The following is a 12370-nucleotide window of genomic DNA, read 5'->3' on the forward strand; positions in this document are numbered from 1 at the left end:
CGCGAAACGATATAGTACCACGTGACTATGCGTTATTACTTTGGAGCGGTTATTATTTGAAAATAACGAACCTGCAAATGTCTCAACTGACCAATCAGAATCAAGCATTCCAGAGAGCCGTGTAATAAAGATGGGATAATATTTTGGACACTAAGCTGTTTATCCCTAAATGTGAGCAATTTACCGGCTCTTTCTCCATGTTCATAGTATTGCTGTTTGGTGCAGAACAGGGCAAATTCAGCTTTCTTTTGATAATGGTATTCATGTGGAATCTCAGGTTATCCATTTTACTTAAAATAGTTTGGTCTGGTTTTTTTCTCTTTTTGAAGTTCTATCATTTGCCATTCTAGCTTAAGTTTTTAACTGACGGGTTTTTTCCGGTATGAGCAATATTGGATTAACCGTCCCCTATAAACTGAGATCATCCCCGGTAACGCCAGGGTCCAAGACAGAGCCGTCATTATGTAGCCAATATTCTCCTATGGCTGTTCTCATGAACTTACAGCCCGGCTCATTTAGTAAGAGTGAGTTATTAAATGGCCATCGTATAGCTCTCTCATCATCATCTAAGGTGGTCAGTACAATATCAACCTCTGCATGATCAGAGAGAATTACATTTCCAGTACAAGCACTCTGAATACTGCTAACAAAACCCATAGAGATCAATATATAATCAATTCTGGAGTAAGTGGTATGTGGGTGGGAAATGAATGCAGAGTCTATTCCAAAGGTTGGAGTGTTTGCCTGATATCTATTAGGCTGAGGTCCTCCAGTGACTGTGTCTATCAGAGCAGTGTCCTGTCTGCCAGAGGAGTGTCCTGTCTGTCCTCGGGGTATTGGTGACTGTGCATGTCAGAGTAGTGCCCTTTTCTGTCAGGAGTGTCCTGTCTGCCAGAGGAGTGTCCTGTCTGCCAGAGGAGTTGAGGACGTGACTGTAAAATGTAACACGACGCGGAGTACAAATGTAATACAGAAGAAAATATAAATATTTGCTGTAAGATGTAGCAGAGTAAAACTCAAAATTGTCCACAGCTCAATCTACTTAAGACCAGATATGTGAAAAGTACAGTACTGAAGTAACTCTACTTTGTTACTTTCCACCACTGGACACTGTAATACATCAAATTTCATATCAGCATATGAAATCTGGTGCGTGAGCGTCGGTCACTGTTGCCAGAGTGAACAATGCTCACATTCATGTTCATTAACTGCAAACTGATGTGTTCAGTTCACCGTCCACCAAAAATATAAGTACCTTCAATGAAGGGCACTTGTGTAGTGCGTTCATGCACAACATTGAATGTAGAATTTTTGGTATTTGTTTAAAAAAAAATAACAAAAACTTACATTTCTGTAAGCCTGGTCTGGTCCGGCACTCTCCACTGTGGGCCACACTATAGGAGAAGCAGAATGACATAATACAGGTATATCCATTGATATAATTATTGTATCTGTCTCACATACATGTGTCTGTAGCAGGAACAGGCACACACTCTGTACTCACTTCAGCTTCTCCAGTTTACAGCTGCGATCCTCCAGTAGAGCAGAGAGCAGCTTCACTCCTGAGTCTCCTGGGTGATTGTAGCTCAGATCCAGCTCTCTCAGGTATGAGGGCTTTGACCTCAGAGCTGAAGCCAGGGAAGAACAGCCTTCTTCTGTGACTCTACAGCCTGACAGCCTGCAGAGAGACAGAAAAAAGCTCTCAGATAAAGAAGATCACCTCACCATTACAAGCATTACTTTTAAGGAAATGTGACTATTTTCATATTTACAATACAACTATGTAGGATCACACATGCACATATCACAGGGCCTAAATTCCAGGTGGCCTGAGACAAGGCCGAGCCTGGTACGAGAGGCACCAAAGGGGGGTTAAACACATAAACACACACACACAGATAACAAGGGAGGCCAGCACTCCAACTTTTATTGCCCAAAGATTTAGGGACCTACAGACAAGCAGAGTGGACTTAATGGACAGGGGTCCCTCGACTTGGCACACAACCCCCTCCACATACACTCTGCCTTACATATCACTCACCCAACAGACGAACACCCTAAAGGAAGTTTCATTTAAGTTTGGCTTTTGTATACCCTGTATATTGATTTACTCACGACTACTAGTCTCAATATACAGATAGGTCATGTTTGTATGTGTCCTTAGACAATCTTAGTGTTTTGTGTGCCACCCTTATAACCATGTTCACGGAGTATCACCTATATTACCCCTTTGCACTTGAACACATATAAATTTAAATAAATAGATAGTGTGGAAGTAAAATTGGACATTGGTAGGCCCGGGAGGGGAGGCATATTGGGTCTGTTATGTCTTAGGCCTTAGGCCAGAAGAGATTGTTTTGAATACTGTGTGACCTCGCTTTGTGATAGCTGCCTGCAGTTGGCTCCGCAGAAGCTCGGACCTTGGAGGGGCAGACAGTGGAGCAAAGGGGGGGAGAAACCACTTGCAGGAAGAGACTCGAAGCCGCCCCAACTGCTGCACAAAGAGTTATAGCTTATTAAAGTAGTTGTAGTAGTCAATATAATATGTTACGCAATTGATTCCATCATGTTAATCATACTTATGTTAATCATACTAATCATATGTTAACCATGTATTTTCAGCGATTCAGGGACAATATGTCAATGTGTTAATCATTAATCAATGGAACACCCAAACATTAACAGTGATTCAATGTCATATAATTAATATCTATATACATATCTCATGAAGAGTCTAGAAGCCGAGGCTGTCTCCAGTAAGTTGCGTACAATGGGTGGACTTTACCTTGCTACCAAGGCGAACCAATGGAGCGGGAGAATTGTGTTTGTTATACGTTTCAGCTTAGTTTGTTGATGTTTCATGACCAATCAGGACTTAGAAGTCCTGGGAGTTATGGTTTATCTACTGGTTGCTCTGTGTGCCGGGGGTGACTTGGTACCAAGCGCCAGAGTGTGATGGGAGCGCTTTGCTGAACTTGCTGGAATAAAAGAGATTTTCTTTACTCACCAAACTAAGAGGTCCAGACTTTTATTCTAAGTGCTTGATTTATAATTTTTCTACCACAATAGGTATAGCTACCATTGTATATATGTTCTCATGGTATACCAGAAGAATCTGGAAAATTAGTGTAACCAATGTGTCCTAACTTTTAGAGAGTCTTCTTTGTTAACAACCCCCCCTTCTCTTCCAACATTCCTTTGTGGTCCTTATCTGATCTTGGTGGACCGTTACCAAGTTTCTTTGTTCTAACATACTATGTTAAAAGAACTGAATTAAGGTGTATCTTATCCATTCTGGAGAAGATGAATTGGCACAAGCCACACCAAACAAAATATGTTGTTTCCAGATGTGCAACTTATATTGATATTACCACAAACTAACGGCCACACCTATCTATGGATAAGATGTGCTGTTTGTAATATGAATATTTGATGTAATATCTGCACAAAGTGTAACATCTGTTGAGGTGCAACCCAAAACACCTGTATCCCATACTGATGTGAATCAGTCACATAGATAAAATAATTAATTGTTTAATCAATTAATGCAGATGGTATGAGGTATGTACCTGTGAAGCTGGTATGGCATATTTGGTATCAAACTGATTGTTAATCACCCCTGATTCCAAATCTGGTCAGTGATTACCATAAAGTGGATGTATCAAAAGTTATAACAGCTTAATGAAAATCATCAGTAAAGGGAGAATCAGTCAAGTCATAAATCCCAAAAGGACTGATACAGACCCCCTTCCAAAAGCCCGCCAAATGGATGGCCAGCCATTGGGCCAGGAGTCGAATTCCTGGTCATCCCTATTCATGAACTTTAGACCATAAAAACCTGGACCTCAGAATAAAAGTGCGCAGAGAAAACCATCAGCCCGAAGGAGAACATCAGCCGGGGCAAACAGATCATCAAGCGCAGAAAAGACCATCAGCCCGGGAGAAGAGAAGCCCACAAGAAGTCCTCCGGTGAAGGCCCAGCTGAACAGAGAACAGCACCCAAGACAAAGCTTCACCAGGAGAGAGAATTCAAAGGGGCTCCACTCCACTGCTCCAAACGCCGCGCCTTCCTGAGTGCCATCAGCTCAGCAGCTCTGCCATCAACTGCCAAGACCCCCCCCCCCCACTCTTCAACCAAGTAAACCAACTTCCTTTCATTCTAACAACTTAAGCTGTTCTGTTAACCTGCTATAAGACTTTAGGGTCGTGTTTCCACAAACTGTTCTTGCTTTGCAGAACAGTATTTCCCATTTAAGGTTACTCATTTAAATCCGGTCATTGCATTTTCATAATTACATTGTTTGTTTTATTCCGTTATTTCGTGTTTGTTGTTGTGTTAGGTGTAATGTCTGTCTTATGTTAGTTGTAGTGTTAGCTAGGAATAAACGCATGTCTTTTACACAACTTTAGCCTCCGTCATTGAGTGTTCCACAATAAGTCCCTGCCTCTGTGCGATCTTGCTACACGCTCTGAACCTCAAACTCGCATGAAACATCGCGAGACTCTCTCTCATCGGCCGTGAGGGGAGCTTCGCTACCAATCGTTTACATTACCTGGTGACGCAGCTCGCTGGACGAGCCTTCTAACCCAGGTTACTAAGCGATACTGGTAATTAGTGAATCCCATTTAAGTCTCACATTAACAGACTCACAGGGATACCGCAATTGAGTTTGGAGGAGCCGACCATTTGGCATAACGATTGGTTAATGATCATCATTAAAAAATAATTAATTAAACTTTAATTAATTTCAAACATATTGGTGGAGAAATTAAAAATTACCTGAGCTAATAATTCCTACAACTACTTTCAATACTTAGTTTGCAGTGTGGAATACCCAGTAGTACCTACCTCAGTATCTCCAGTTTACAGTGGGAATCCCCCAGTCCAGCAGAGAGCAGCTTCACTCCTGAATCTTCCAGGTCATTGTCGCTCAGGTCCAGCTCTCTCAGGGGGGAGGAGTTTGATCTGAGAGCTGAAGCCAGTGCCTCACAGCATTCCTCTGTGAGTTCACACTGGTTCACCCTTAGGAAATTTAAACACTAATAAAACCACTTTTTACACTGGTACACTGTATATTAAATGCAACTGAGGAGAATAGAGGTCATGAAGGAAGAGATTTTTTAAAACACTGAATTTACTAAGAAACATTATAACATCATCCTGGATTTCATTGGTGCCCATTATATTTTTACATGTTAAAGTCAGGATGTTTAATTGCAATATTACCGTCAGTTTCTTTTAAATTCCTATTTAACCAACACCAATCTTTTGCATGTATTAAGAATGAATGGCTGTTTCCTGTTTCACTACTTGTTTGTTTCTAACCTGGACTGAGTGCTGATAAGTTTGTGGGATATAAGGAAGTAGGACAAGAAAAATAAGCTGTTTGTGTTTGATTATTATGTCACTGCTGAAATGCATTCTGGGTTTCTTGATGCCCAGTTTCTTTTTTGTAAAATGGATATTCTATACTCACTTCAGCTTCTCCAGTTTACAGCTGGGATCAACCAGTAGAGCAGAGAGCAGCTTCACTCCTGAGTCTCCTGGGTGATTGTAGCTCAGATCCAGCTCTCTCAGATGTGAGGGGTTTGACCTCAGAGCTGAAGTCAAGGAAGAACAGCCTTCTTCTGTGACTCTACAACCTGACAGCCTGCAGAGAGACAGAAAAAAGCTCTCTGATAAATAAGATCACCTCACCATTACAAGCATAACATTTAAGTAAATGTGACTACTTTCATATTTACAGTGTAACTACTTTCAATAATTACAGTTTACAGTGTGAAATACCACATAATACTGACCTTAGTTTCTCCAGTTTACAGTGTGGAAAACCCAGTAATACAGTCCTCAGTATCTCCAGTTTACAGAGTGGAAACCCCAGTAATACTGACCTCAATATCTCCAGTTTACAGTGTGAATCCCCCAGTCCAGCAGAGAGCAGCGTCACTCCTGAATCCTGCAGGTCATTATGACTCAGGTCCAGCTCTCTCAGAGGTGAGGAGTTTGATCTGAGAGCTGAAGCCAGCGCCTCACAGCATTTCTCTGTGAGATCACAGCTGTTCAGCCTGGAAAATAAATCACATTGAGACATACACAATCTACACCCCAGAAACAGGACTGATATATAATATCAAGACAAACATTTTCAACATAATTAACAACACAGTTCATATTTCAAAATGAATTAGTGTACGTACTGTACTGTGCATCCTGGGAACTGCAGTCATATGATCACTTACTGTGAGCCAGTGGATTTAGTCCAAAACTTTATATTTCACAATCAAATCATAGTTTCAGCAAAGTAATACGTTACACCGTCTAATACAGTTTTGTAATTATATCGGTTTTGTTCTACAGAGTCGGTATGAATGACAGCATGAGAGTGGACATGCTCTATTCTCCATTCAGTAACAGGGATTATAAATGTTTCAATGATTTTGTTGTTGACAAACACAAGCAGACCATGCAAACTCCACAGACACAGACCTGGAAATATCAGGCCACTGGGTCTCCCCAACTAATTTTAATTTTCCTAGTAATCCATACATCCAACCATTTCCAGGTCGATGATCAATTTTCCTAGCAAGTCAAAGGAAATTGTTTTATATATGAATAACATAAATGTTCTGAAAGTACTAGTTCGTACTAAAGTACTAAATCAGTTAAAAACAGAGTACAGAGAAACACATGCGATACGGAAGTGAATCGTTCCGTAACATATTCAGCCCAATCAAAAAGCTTCCATTGCTGTCATTAGCCATCATTCTGTCAGGTGACTCTGAAAGGAGGAGATTTGCCTTAGAAATAAAAAAGCCGCCCCTTAATGTTGACGACCTCAGTTGAATATCATTATTATAAATGAATAATTATTATTATAAGCCTTCGTATTTCTGCTACCAATCAAATAAAAGTACAGACGTGGCCAATCGTTGCTGTGTTTTACACGAATTTAACCATTTTTGACCGGGAAGAAAAAAGAATTGCAGTAGAAGAAAACCAAGTGAGGTTTAATTTGAAACTACGAAATTCTAAATTAGATGTATATTTTCACAAAAAGACAGGGACAGCTCGTATCACAGGAAAGAATATTCATTGAGTACAAATCCCAGGAAAACCGGGAGAGGTGGCAGCCCTATTCACACACCACTAATAAACCTTCCAGATCAAGGGGGCTCAGCTACTCTCCCACAGGGTCAAATTCCATTAGCGACTCAAAGCCAAAAGGGGGAAAGGGTGGGGGGGGGTTAACTGCCGACTGGGGGAGTCTAAGGGGGCGATCCAGGGGAGTCCGGATTAAACTGTGTTTCTGTCTGAATTCAGGCTGCGGTCTGACGACTGAGTATCCCTGCCCCGGGTAGAGAGCCCCCACTAGACCCCCCCCCCCCGTTTCTGTAGCAGGTTAGGATGCCGTGCCCACGATCGGAGAGCAGACTGGATGTGAACAGAAATGTCACTTTTGTGTTTTGTACTACATTACTACCCTCAGTCATTATAAAATCTGTGTTGCAGATTATCACTAAAATCAAGCCTGGTTATTAATCCATGAGGAGGAATAAACTGTATATTTTATACATTTCAAACAACGTACATGTAAACCTGCCAGACAGGATGTGTTTTCCCATCCCCACGTCACTTACAGAGCTGTCCTAGATGTCTTGACCACAGGCAGCAGCCTCCAATGCTCTTTTTTTGATCTGAAGAATTTCTTCAGATCAAACACATCCAGCTCCTTATCTGACATCAGCATCACAAAGGCCAGAGCTGAGTACTGTGCAGGTGAGAGGTCTTCTGCTGAAAGACGTCCTGAATTCAGGTATCTTTGTATTTCATCTACTAGAGAATTGTCACCCAGTTCATTCAGACAATGAAACAGGTTGATGGTCCTTTCTGGAGATAAATTCTCATGTATTTTCTCCTTGATATATTGGATTGTTTCCCCAATGTTATGTGAGCTGGTTTGTGTCTGTGCCAGTAGCCTCTGCAATAGAGACTTACTGGAGTCTGTTGAGAGGCCCAGGAGGAAGCGGAGGTAGAGGTCCAAGTGTCCATTCTTGCTCTTTAATGCCTGATCCACTGCAGTCTTCAGCAGGTCAGCTGATGAGTTTGATAGAAACATATATAAAGCAGCGAGATACTCCTGGATGCTCAGATGCACAAAGCAGTACACCTTATCCTGATACAGCCCATGTTCCTCTTTAAAGACTTCTGTGCACACTCCAGAGTGAACTGAAGCTTCAGTGACATCAATGTCATTCTCTGTCAGATCTTGCTTATAAAATATGAGATTGCCTTCCTCGAGGTTGTCAAAAGCCAGTTTACCAAGTTTTAAAAGGAATTTCTTACTGGAATTATTACACATTAAGAAATTGAATTTCATATACAGGTACTTGTCATTTTTTAAACGTGTCTGAAAGATCAGGAAGTGTGTGTACATGTCAGTCAGAGTCCTTGGAGGGTCTACCCTGTTAGTCTCACTTAAGAGCTTCTCAAGGACAGAGGCTGAAATCCAGCAGAACACAGGTATGTGGCACATGATGAAGAGGCTCTTTGATGATTTCACATGTGTGATAATCCTGCTGGCCAGGCTCTGATCACTAAATCTCCTCCTGAAATACTCCTCCTTCTGGGCATCACTGAACCCTCGTATCTCTGTCACCTGGTGGACGCACTCAGGAGGTATCTGATTGGCTGCTGCTGGCCGGGAGGTTATCCAGAGGAGAGCGGATGGAAGCAGATTCCCCTTAATGAGGTTAGTCAACAGCACATCCAGCGACGTTTTCTTTGTTACATCACACCAGCTCTCATTGTTCCGAAAATCTAGAGGAAGGCGACACTCATCCAGACCATCAAAGATGAACAAGACTTTGTACCTAAACAGCTCAGTGGATTCAAATGATTTCAGTTCTGGGATAAAGTGGTGAAGCAGTTCAATCAGACTGTATTCATCCTTAATCAAATTCAGGTCCCGGAAAGGAAAAGCAAATATGAAGTGAACATCCTGGTTTGCTTTTCCTTCTGCCCAGTCTAGAATAAATTTCTGCACAGAGACTGTTTTGCCGATACCTGCAACCCCTTTACTGAGTACAGTTCTGATAGGTGTCTCACACCATAAGGGTTTAAATATATCATTGCACTTGACTGTAGTATCTTCTGTTCGCCTTTTCTTTGATGCTGTTTCAATCTGTCTCACTTCATGTTCATCATTGACTTCTCCAGTTCCACCCTCTGTTATGTAGAGTTCTGTGTAAATCTTATTGAGAAGTGTTGTCTGTCCTTCCTTAGCTTTCCCTTCAAATACACGCTCAAATTTCTGCTTCAGGTTACATTTGATCATGGGCTGACATTGTGGCAGAACATCTCCTGAAAAGCAACGAGAGGTAAATCCACAAACTTTAAACAAACATGCGTTTTTCACTCACACAAGCAAAACTAAATCAAATTAAATTAAATGATAAACTCAAATGTAATATACATTTTCAATACACTGTTTTCTGTGGCAAATCAAACACACACAGAATGACACACAGCTCTTACTCTTCTGCAGGATGTCAGCGAGATCATTTTGCTCCATGGTCCTCAGGATGTACAGTGTGATCTTCAGAGCTCCCTCTTTGCCACAGATCTTCTGGATCTGGCCATCATTGTCCAGGTCATTGTCCTCCTCCAGCTTAGACTCAGAGCATTCTGGGTAATTCGGATTTAGGTACCTTCTGAATCTCCTCAGCTCATCCTTCAGAAACATGTGAGCTTTTTCCTCTAATATCTGAAATAAACAGTTACAGTTTCATTATTATTACTGCCGGTATAATATCTTTTTAGAATTTCACTTGTTAATTTGCAAATATCTTCCCTTTGATGGGATGAACTACTAATTGTTCATCTGTTTGCCAATTTAGATAAAATTTAAGAAAATAAACTTCAGCAGTAAATGCAGACCTTGAAGATGGATGACAAGTCTCCTTCATGTGGATCTGAATTACATCTATTCACTTGGTCCCTGTGAAGGAAACACAAATATCCATCCATTAATCCATCCATCCATCCTCCTACCACTTACCCTGCTTTGTGGGGGCAGGGTGGGGGTCTATTTCAGACAGCACAAGGGCTGAGATACAGGTTCACCCTGCAGGGGATTCCAATCCATCACAGGGCACATACACACACAGAGGCTATCAAATGTCATGCAGAATTTAGAAAGTAGCATAAACACGTGTTTGTGGGCTGCAGGTAGAAACCCATGTGATAGAGGGAGAGTGAGCAAACTGCAGACAGACAGGGGACTCAGCCCCCAGCACTGGGGAAGTGCAGCGACAGCACTGCCCTCTGTACTGCTGATAAAACAGTCATTTTATGGAGAGACAGAGGTCCTGCAGCACCACTGACTGCCACTGCTGCTGCCTTATGGGAATTATAACCTATAGTTATATAAAAGACATAAGAACCGTCCACATGTGGAGTTTATTTCATTAGGGCGGCTTTCTGACATCAGCGTCCTCATAACAGCAGAGAGCAGCAGCCTGTATTAGGATGAATTCATGGACGATTACGTCGCCCACGTGGCATGGAATTAATCCTTTTACTGTAATATTCTGGGAAGTTGTAATTGTGGATTAATTCTGATCGTGTGTGGACTGATCATTCTGAAATTCAGATCAATCGTCCATGATTCACCCCGAATGTTACTGAACTGCACGAACATGTTATTATTTACCGATTACCTGTAAAACCTAATTTCACCATAAATAACTTGGGTTCATAAAAAGAAGCCAGGATGCTAATCTGGGCCATTAGATCGGCATGCAGGATGCTAATCTGGGCCATTAGATCGGCATGCAGGATGCTAATCTGGGCCATTAGATCGGCATGCAGGATGCTAATCTGGGCCGTTAGATCGGCATGCAGGATGCTTATCTTGGTTTCGGGAGACAGGGGAAGGTCGGTACACAGCACCCTATATTGCCTTTATAAATATTCCTAATACTTCTCTCACTCACATTTTTATGTCTGACACTGTAACAGGCCACCAAAATGAACAGAAACAGAGGTAGAGAATTATGCACAACATGAACAGGTTTTACTGGAGAAAAATGGAGCAGGTGTACAATGTCAAATCCTCACATGGTCTCCTTTGGACTCAACTACCCAGCAACCTCAGCAGCAGCTACGGGGACCCAAGTGGCCCAAAATACTGCCATATGCAGTATAATACATATTTCCTCAGCCAGAAATAACAACATCCAGAATAAGTTAATCACTGACACAATAATAAACTGATACACAAAATAAGCTGGAGAGTGAGGGTAGGCTGCCTCCCACTGAACCCCAAGGGATTTATTCTGTCCCTTAATGCTCCCAGCGTTAGCACCAGGCTACCTGTAACGCTCAGGGGGCTTCCTGTCTCTTGGTGGGTTTGGCCTCAGGTTCCAAACAGACTCAGGCTCAGCCACCAGCACCCATGTCCTGCAGGCGTGGTCACTGACATTCCCTTGTAGGAGGTCAGCTCACTCCTGGGTGTCTGGTCCAATATCAGTCAGCATGCTTCTTCGTCATTTTGTGGATATTTCATTTCTGTTTAGCTCAGTGTACTAGAAGCAAAACCTATTGCTTTCTCTTCTCCTGATGGTATGATGTGGGACATCATGGTTCCCAGTCCATATGGGGAGGCATCGCAGGTGAGCTGGAGCAGCAAAAACTGGTCTAAATGTGTCAATACCTGCTTGTTCATTCATAGACGCAGCCTCACACTCTTCTGACCACGACTTGCTCTCCTTCAGTAGCTCATGCAGAGACTTTAACGGTGTAGCCAGCTGTGGAATGAACTTCCCATAGTAGTTCAGAAGACCAAGAAAAGACCTCAGCTGTCTCATGTCCTTGGGGCCCGGAGTCTCTGCGATGTCTCTCAGTTTAGATGGGGCGGTGTGGAGCCCATCAGCATAAATGATGCGGCCCATGTGGCTGCAGACTTGAAGTCATATTTGTCTTCCCGTACTCATAAGCCAAATTCCCTCCTGAAGGTCTTACCCAAATTCAGATGGTGGCCTCCATCATCATTACCGGTCACAAGGACGTCGTACAGGCATGTATCCACCCCACAGAGACCGCTCAAGATTTTATCCATGGCTGTCTGGAACACTGCACGGGCCGAAGTAACACAAAATAGACGACAACGATATCTACAAAGCCCTCTGTGTCGATGGTGAGAACTTCCTGTGACTCTACATGCATTTGGAGAAAGGTCTGGTTGAGATCCATTTTGCTAAACTTCTTTCCAGCAGCCAATCCAGAAAACAGTTCCTCAATAACAGGAAGTAGGTACAGTTCCACAGTTAGTACAGGGTTCCACAGTTACGTAGCATTGGATTTAAAGTC

At 42.3% G+C, this 12370-nt stretch overlaps 2 protein-coding genes across 2 annotated transcripts in view; both read right to left on the reverse strand.

Annotated features, from left to right (window-relative positions):
• Nucleotides 1-12370, reverse strand: part of LOC140581466 (protein NLRC3-like) — a 114058-nt gene that overhangs the window by 52197 nt on the left and 49491 nt on the right. The window lies entirely within an intron of this gene.
• Nucleotides 1-12370, reverse strand: part of LOC111842958 (NACHT, LRR and PYD domains-containing protein 6-like) — a 108205-nt gene that overhangs the window by 1580 nt on the left and 94255 nt on the right. The gene's annotated exons all lie outside the window — the stretch shown is intronic.

This window comes from Paramormyrops kingsleyae, chromosome 21 (assembly GCF_048594095.1).
Source record: "Paramormyrops kingsleyae isolate MSU_618 chromosome 21, PKINGS_0.4, whole genome shotgun sequence".
Classification (NCBI taxonomy): domain Eukaryota; kingdom Metazoa; phylum Chordata; class Actinopteri; order Osteoglossiformes; family Mormyridae; genus Paramormyrops; species Paramormyrops kingsleyae.